This window comes from Coenobita brevimanus, chromosome 60, assembly GCF_032717465.1.
Source record: "Coenobita brevimanus isolate Jiangsu-jjx chromosome 60, ASM3271746v2, whole genome shotgun sequence".
Taxonomy (NCBI): domain Eukaryota; kingdom Metazoa; phylum Arthropoda; class Malacostraca; order Decapoda; family Coenobitidae; genus Coenobita; species Coenobita brevimanus.
The window spans coordinates 5113391-5122821 of record NC_137013.1 but is presented as its reverse complement, the minus strand read 5'-3'; the positions used below and the strand labels follow the sequence as shown (position 1 = coordinate 5122821).

Genomic DNA, 9431 nt, shown 5'->3' with positions numbered 1-9431 from the left:
AGAGGACAAGAAGAAATATTTTTACAAAGTAATAGGATTGCAGGTACGAAAGTGGTACACAAACAGGATGGAAGAAAAAGGAGGAAGTTAGTAGAACCATGTCATGACAAGTATATAAACAAGATGATAAAGTTGATGCACTCAAATGTGGATGGAATGGTATCTAAATTACTAGAGATGAATGATTATGTCAGAGAAAATGAACCACAAATAATATGCCTAACTGAGACAAAATTAACACCAAGGATATCCAATGACATACTAAACTTAGAGGAATACAATATATGGAGAAGAGACAGAAACTTAAAAAAAGGAGGAGGAATTATAATATTAACTAAGAAAAATCTAAAAGTCAAGGAAATAAACCTAGATATACCATCACAAGTAGAACTGATTGCAGTAGAGATCGACACATCTGAAGGTAAAGTAATTGTAGCCAATTTGTATATGCCACCCAGATCAAACACATGGGAAAGAGACGAATATGAGGACCTGGCAGAGAGTACAATTCAGAGTATAAGATCCTTGCTACATAAAATGGAAGAGAAATTGGAAAGAATTATACTAACTGGGGATTTCAATACAAATATAAATTGGAATACTCTAGATATAAATAGCCAAGAAAGCTGTTGGGACCAAAAGCTCCTGGATCTTGTACAAGAGTTTTTCTTAACGCAACATGTGAGGGAAACCACTAGAAAAAGAGGACTTGATGTACCTTCAGTGCTAGATCTAATATTTACTAGGCAAGAAAATGACATTGACAGTTTAATATATCACCCTCCACTCGGCAAAAGCGATCATGCAGTACTAAATTATAACTTCAGGATAGCATATGACATAGTAAACAGCAATGACAGTTACAAAAAGAGACTAAACTATAAAAAGGGAAATTATCAAGACCTAAAGAAGTATTTCTTAGAAGTTGATTGGGAAAATGAGCTTAGAGGACAAGATTTAAATGCTGTAAATTTTGTGAATTTTATGAAATAGGAGTCCAGAAGTACATCCCACAGCACAAAGAAGCAGATAAGAAAATACAGAAATGGTTCAATACAGAATGTAAAAAATCAAAAGAAAGAAGAGATTTGTTGTGGAATAGATACAGAAGACACAATAGTGAAAGGGCGTATAATAATTACAAACAGGCAAGAAACGACTATACAAGAATAAGGAGGGAAGCCCAAAAACAGTTTGAGGAGGATATAATAAATAAAAGTAGTGATCAACCAAAGCTGTTTTACAGCTATATCAGAAGCAAAACCAAAGTAAAAGATATAATACAATCCATCACGGACGAGGGAATCACTTATACACAAGAGAAAGATATTTGTGAAGCACTAAATAAGAATTTCCAATTAGTTTTTACAGAAGAAAACAATTTTGAGAGGGAATATGTGGAACACGCATGTCCACACATACTACCAGATATACAAATAGCAGAAAAAGTAATACAGGAGGAGTTAAGTAGATTAGACAGAGGAAAAGCAAGTGGTCCTGATGAAATTTCATGTTGGGTGTTACGAGAATGTGCAAAGGAGTTAAGTAAACCATTATTTTTAATTTTCAAGAAATCCTTGAGTCAAGGTAAACTACCTGATATTTGGAAAAAGCAAATATAGTCCCCTTATTCAAGAAAGGAAATAGACAAAATCCTCTCAACTACCGACCAGTATCACTGACCAGTGTTGTAAGCAAGGTATTAGAAAAACTTATAAGAAAAGCTTGGGTAAATCATCTAGAAGAACACAGTATGATAACAGAAAGACAGTTTGGCTTCAGAAAAGGAAAATCATGTGTTACTAATCTGTTGAGCTACTATGACAGAGTAACAAACACAATACAGGAAAGGGAAGGATGGGTGGACAGTATCTATTTAGATTTCAAGAAAGCTTTTGACACAGTACCACACCAAAGACTTTTATGGAAGCTGTACCATCAAGGAGGAATTCGAGGCAAACTGTTTTGTTGGATGCAAGACTTTCTCATAAAAAGAGAAATGAGGACAGTACTAAGAGGAAACTACTCATCATGGAAAGAAGTGACTAGTGGAGTACCACAGGGTTCGGTGCTGGCACCAATCATGTTTCTAGTGTACATAAATGATATAAACAGTAACACTGGAAATGAGAGCTATCTGAATATGTTTGCAGATGATGCAAAAATACAAAGGAGAATTACTAGCACAGACTCTTGTAGGGAGCTACAAGAAGAATTAAATAAACTTCATGAATGGAGTAGTACATGGCAAATGGAATTCAGTGTGGACAAGTGTCATGTAATCAAGTTTGGTAAAAGTGGAAAAAGACCTGATTGGGATTATAAGTTAGGAAATAAAACCCTATACACATCAGAAAGAGAGAAAGACCTAGGTGTGATTATCAATAACAGACTATCTCCGGCTGACCACATCAGCGAGAAGGTACGGAACATGTATACACTGCTTGCAAATATGAGAATAGCATTCACATACATAAATGAAGACATGCTACGAAGGATAATAACATCATTCATTAGACCAACCCTGGAATATGCATCAATAGTCTGGAGTCCTCATCTCAAAAAGCATATAGACAAGATTGAAAAAGTTCAAAGGGCCGCTACAAGATGGATACCAAGCTTAAGGGACCTAAGCTACGAAGAAAGACTAAATAAACTGAATCTACCAACACTACAGGAGAGAAGGAAAAGAGGTGACATGATAATGCTATATAAGTGCATATCAGGAAAGGAGAAAATAGACATAAATGATTACTTAACATATGGAGAAGCATCAGCAAGAGGACACTGCAAAAAACTGCATAAGAAGAGAGGTGATAAAGACGTAAGGAAATTCAGTTTCCCAAACAGAGCAATTGATCAATGGAATGCACTACCAAATGAAATAGTGTGTGCCAAAACAATTCACAAATTTAAGGATATGTACGATAAATATGGTTTAAGACACGGGACAGTACGAGCTTGACTCATTCCTGTAAAGATACAATTAGGTAAGAACAATTAGGTAAGAACACACACACACACACACACACACACACACACACACACACACACACACACACACACACACACACAAAATCCTTGGGGTAACATACAATATTCAATGTCATTTAAACAGCCCATCACAAACATTAAAAATGAATTAACACCAATACTCAACGTCCTAAGGTCAGCTGCCTAAACAACATTTGGACACAACAAAGAAACCGCCACCACAGTATACAAACAATATATACATTCATTGATGAATTATGCAAGCCCTGCTTGGGCTACTAACCTCACTAAAACACACTACAACACCCTACAGACCATACAGAACAAGGCCCTAAAAATAATCACAGGCAGCACAGCTACTACACCTACAGACCGCCTACACCAAGAAACCAAAGTCCTCAAAGTCAAGAATGATCTAGACATGAGAGGCACACAAATTCTTGCTGCGCCTCCACAAAGCCACACCATCTACTCCACTACATGGCAGTACATCCACACACCCCAAGGAACATCAAAAGAATACCCAGCACACAATAGCATACACAAAAATTGTCATCTTTCCCCCCCTCGCCTGCCTCAAACCAGCTTCCTGAAGCATATCCATGCTCGAATCACTTGCCGCTCCATTCAGTCTCTCAAAGACAACACACAGCTACATGGACAGCCTCCTAATATCCACACTTCTGAATCCTACCTCCTTTGTGAGGACAGTGTCCACCTGGCCATGCTTAGATGTGGGCATCATCCAGCCCTCTTGAGTTATCAGAAGAGGCTGGATGACTCCGTTGCTGTTGCCTGTCCAGGATGTAACACAGCACCTCTTTCTATTAAGCACATTATGGAAGACTGCGCTGCATACAATTGCATGCACCAGCAACACAACATACACTCCTTGAGAGCTCTGTGGGAAAACTTGGTCTCAGCCATGGCCTTCCTTATTGACTTCGGGCTGTTCGGCCAGACTACCTAGGGAACAACTACTACGTTCAATAATTTATTTCATCTTTGCCTCTTCCCGTGGCCACTGTTGGTCTTGCATTTGATTTTAGCATCAAGAACCATTTTTTCTAGACAGGTTTGAACCTTCCTTATGCATGAATTTCATTCATAATAGCTATATACTGTTTGTATGTTCCTGGCCTCAGCCTTGAGGTTGTGGGATGAGGGAGAATAGATTGTGTAACATCACATAAATATTATTTGAAGCTGCATTTGCAAGAAATTTCATGGTGTGTTTAAAAGCCTGTCATATGAGGTTAGTCGCATATTATAGGTTAAAAGTAGGTACAGTAGTTTGAGGGGAAAAAAAAGTTTCTGGATACTCTGAAAAAGGGTAGAGTTTGTGTACATCATAAAAAAAAAAGTTTCTCGATATTCTGAAAAATGGTAGAGGATGTGTAGATCATGCGGAAGTGAAAAACACACAGGTGCAAGCAATCTTATATCAAATCAGGGTTGCTCTTTCTTTTTTCTTGTTTTTATGTCCTTGGTGGCCAGAATTAGGATCCAAGTAAGATGGAGAAATAGAAGAAGGGAAAGGCGAGAGGAAAGAGTAGTTGCAAGGAGAGTGGAAAGGTTACGAGAGGATGAAAAAAAGGCAGAGTATAAGAGAGAAGTGGAGGAAAGATTGGGCAAATATGAATAGGAGCAGATGGGGGACTTGGAAGGTGTGTGCAGGATATTTACAGAAGAAATATGTGCAGCATGTGATGTGGTGTGTGGGAGGAAGAGAAGACGGAGGGGGGTGCAAGGAACAGCGTGGTGGGCTGAAGAGGTGAGACAGGCTGTGGCACAAAAGAAGTAAGCATACAATGAATGGATGAGAACTAGGGGCGTGGAAGAAGTTGAGAGGCGGAAGAGAGAGTTATATGTAGAAAGAAAGAGAGAGGTGAAAAGATTAGTAAGAGAGAGTAAGAAGAGAGTGGATGAGGAATTTGGAAGGAATTTGAGTGTAAAGTGGAGGGACTGTAAGAAGATGTTCTGGAAAGAGAGTAAGACAGGGTGGAAGTGAGGTTAGCAGGGGAGTGAAAGATAAAAATGTTAGATTACTTGTGGAGAAGGGAGAAAAAGCGAGCAGATGGAGAGAACACTTTAAGGAATTGTTGAACATAGAGGATGGAAGTAATGCGAGTATAAGTGGCTGGGGATGGCTGGGAGAAGGAGGGAGGTGAGAAGACAGGAAGAAATCGGTAGGATAGAAGTTGTGGAAGCAATGAAGAAAGTTAAATTGGGGAAAGCCCCAGGAATTGATGGAGTGTGTGGTGAAATGCTGAAGCATGGGGGAGAGATAGTAGTAGAATGGATGTGGAAGATGTGTAGATTGGCCTGGGAGGAAGGTAGAATCCCGGAGAATTGGAAGTCAGGTATAATTATTCCCTTGTACAAAGGAAAAGGTGAAAAAGAAGTGTGTGGTAATCATAGGGGCATTTGTCTTCTTAGTATAATAGGAAAAGTGTATGGTAGGATACTTATTGACAGAGTTAGAGAAAGAACAGAGGAATTAGTTGGAGAAGAACAGGGAGGCTTTAGGAAGGGAAGAGGTTGTGTAGATCAGATATTCATTCTTAGATCTTTAGTGGAAAAGTATCTATAGAAGGGAAAGAAGTTGTATGCGGCTTTTACGGATTTGGAGAAAGCTTATGACAGGGTGGATAGACAAGGATTGTGGAAAGTATTAAGAATATGAGGAGTAGATGTAAAGTTATTGAATGCTGTGAAGAGTATGTATGATGGTGCGAAGGCTGCAGTGCGTGTGGATGGTGAACTAAGTGAATTTTTCTCTTTGGAGGTTGGGTTGCAACATGGATGTGTCATGTCTCCATGGTTGTTCAATCTGTACATGGATGGGGTAGTAAAAGAGGTACAAGGTAGGGTAGTGGATGTTGGAGTGGCCCTGGTGAGAGAGGATAGTGTTTGGAAACTCCCTGCACTGTTGTTTGCAGATGATACTGTGTTGTTGAGTGAAGACGAAGGGGAGCTGCAAGGCTTGGTGGATGAGTTTGGAAGAGTGTGCAAGAAACAGGATCGAAAGGTGAATGTAGGAAAGAGTAAAGTGATGGTCTTTGAGAGAGGTGAAGTCAGTGAATGTACAGCGAGGTTGGATGGTGAGGAATTGGAAAATGTGAGTACGTTTAAGTACTTGGGTAGTGTGATGAGTAAGGATGGAAGTTTGGAAGGTGAAGTGCTTGAAAGGGTACAGCAGGGAAGAAAGGTTGTTGGTTCTTTGAAAGCAGTGATAAGAAACTGGGAAGTGAGCATGGAAGTGAAAAAGTTACTACATGACAGTATTGTGATACCAACTGTAACGTATGGAAGTGAAGCTTGGAAATTGTTGGAGGGACACAACTCAAGAGTGAGAGCAGTGGAAATGAGTTATTTAAGAGGAGCCTGTGGAGTCACATGGAGAGACAAGTTGACGAATGAGGATATAAAGGAGCGTTGTGGTGTGGATGTGGATGTGATAGGAAGTGTTTTGAGGAACACGCTGAGGTGGTTTGGCCATGTGGAGAGGATGGAGGGTGAAAGACTGACGAAGAGAGTGTATGTGAGTGAGGTGGAGGGGGGAAGAGGGAGGGGGAGGCCGAGGATGAGATGGAGGGATGGGGTGGAGCGTTATATGAGAGAGGGGGGTGTGAGTTGGGAGCAGGGCAGTGAAATGGCAGGGGTCAGGATGAAGTGGAGGCGATTTGTTTGTGGCCACCCCAAACGGGATTGAGGCGTCTGGTAATAGATAGATAGATAGTTGCTAAAAAAAAATGTAGTCACTTTTATTGGCTTTTACCGTATTTTTGGGGTGGGTAATAATATCACAATTATGGTTATAAGATAATGTGTAGGAATATAAGTAAAAATTTGCCAATTTCTTAGTAAAAGAAAAAATAATACATTAAACACTCGTGAGCGGCAACACTCACACAGACCCAGACTAACCCGAGAGCCTCCTCGTGTCACTTGCCTTTGTGTCCTTACCTCCTGGGTGGTGTGGAAATAGTCAGATTTACAATATGTACAATAAAATGTTAAAGAAAATAGCCAAAATGTATCCTAAAACACCATAGATGAGAGAGAGAGAGGGAGAGAGAGAGAGAAGGGGGGGGGGAGGAAGGCAGGCCAGAGGAGGTGCTGAGGGATGAAGGAAGGGAGGGAAGGAAGGAAGGAGGGAGAGAGAGACTGAATGAAAATTCATGTCGCTTCACTAGCAAGGTCATCTGGCGACATATGTAAAACAATAATAAATATTTTAAAATATAATTAGATATAATAAAAAAAATAAAGAAATGAAAGCATAAGTTTAGAAGTCACTCATAAAAGAAACAAAATTCCCCAGGGTGACTCACATCTCCCCCAGGAGAGAGAGAGAGAGAGAGAGAGAGAGAGGGTGGGCATTGTGTGGATGGAAAATGTGGCAACACTGTACAGAACTTCGTGCCCCACCCTAGCCGCCAGTTTAGATTTGTCCTACCATAGCATGTGAGAGGGCTGGACATTACATACCGTACAAGAGAAAACAGGCCAAAACATACCGGTATTCTCCACATATAGCACTATTTTCTTTCCTCCTTTGTTGTATGGACTGGGTTAGAAGGGCATAATTATTGTACAGTGGCCAGACCATAACCACACTAGTTATGCTTCTCAAACTAGTCCATCTAACAGATGGAAGTGTGCTGTTCATGGAGAACCTGTTTTGACCTGAGGTGGTTCTTCAACCCCTTGTAATGTGTGACACCTCATTATAATGCTGTAATGAGGACTTTGTTTATTGTGGTATATTTTATAAATACTGTAATGGAAAGTTAAATGTAGCTATGAAGACTGGGATGTTCGGAACATTTAACTGTAGAAAGAAGTCACTGTGAACAGTAAGGACCTTAATTTTTTTACAAACAGTTTTCACCTGTATCAAACTGTTGGACAATGTTCATAATTTTGTTGTTATATGTTTCAGATCAGAGCACTTCATACAGCAGTGAACTCCACTTTCATCAGAGAAATGAGGAAAGATTTCCTCCTACCATGAAAGATTACTGTTGTATTGTTGCCGTGCTCTGAATTACAGGTGCAAGAAAATACATCAATATGGTAAGTGCTGGTTATATCGCTATTATGATATTTTTGTATATATTTCTTTGCGTGGTGCTATACAGGCAGTCCTAGTTATAACTTAACTCCTAAAGTCCTATGGCTGATGATCGTGGGCCTCGGAAAATGTGCAATAAAGTCCTATGGCTGACGATTGTAGAGAGGTTACAGAAAACTGTAGAGCTGTAACCCTGTCCCTTTTATGACATAAAAGGTACCTAGTCAATGAGAATTAAGAGATCAGGTGGTGGGAGGCGTGATTTGGCTTCCTTCCTGGGTATGGGGACTCCCCCTCCTCAGGCCATCTCTCCTCCTCCCTTTGCCCCATTGGATCCTACCCTCTGTCCCGTCCCAATCAAACTAACCTCCATATCCCCTCTACACCATACTGGATGTGTGTGGCAGACATTCCCTTCCTTTCCCCCCCCCCCTCCTGATGTCCCCCGGACTTCCTCTACCTCCTTACTCTTCCTTATTTCTCAAAGATGTCGTATTCTAGCTCAGTGAAGAGTGCCTTTTATATATATACTGTATATATATATATATATATATATATATATATATATATATGGTCGATTGCAGTAACCATTAGACCTGAGAGTGAAATATATATTTTCTGGTATGTAAAATCAGACTCTTCAAATCTATAAGACCAAAATTAACTTTGATGCAATTTTTTTTTTTTTTTCCTCTGTATACACAAGGGGTAACAATTTTTATTTCTGACATTCTTTGATGGTCGATATTGCAGTAACCATTAGTCTTATGAAAGTGAAATATACATTTTCATTTGTGTAAAATCAAGCTCTTCAAACCTGTAAGAGAATATTTTACGATGGTGAAAATTTAAAAATCGGGGCCATACCACGTTGAGTACACCGCTTCCCGTCCGATCAGCGAAGTTAAGCAACGTTGGGTCTGGTTAGTACTTGGATGGGTGACCGCCTGGGAACACCAGATGCTGTTGGCATAACGTTCTCCCTGCCCCTCCCTGTAAAACAATTAACTCTAAGCCTTGGCCACCCCGTTTGGGATACATGGCGTCTGGCAATGAATGAATGAATGAACCTTTTTTGTGGTTCTGGGGGATAGGGGAGATTTGCGGTCTTTAGGGTCCTCCCCCCCTCCTTTTCTTTCTGTTAACTTCTTCAGTTTGGTTACATTTTTTTTTTAAATGTATTCTTGCAATCTCTAGGCTGGTACATTCAGCATGGAAATATTGCCGTCGTGAGAAAGTTAACTAAGGCAGTAAAAAAAAGAAAATAGCTCCATTTTGAAAACTACTGTAATTCATAAGGTGATAGAAATGATAAAGAATAAAGCTCGAAATGCATCATCGGGTGGAAGGGGTTAAG

The 9431-nt window shown here is 39.9% G+C and overlaps 1 non-coding gene across 1 annotated transcript; it reads left to right on the top strand.

Annotated features, from left to right (window-relative positions):
• The first annotated feature begins 8927 nt into the window (after positions 1-8927).
• On the top strand, positions 8928-9046 carry LOC145403517 (5S ribosomal RNA). Its single transcript, XR_013898034.1, has one exon. It is a non-coding gene; the product is annotated as a 5S ribosomal RNA (ribosomal RNA).
• The last annotated feature ends 385 nt before the right edge of the window (positions 9047-9431 follow it).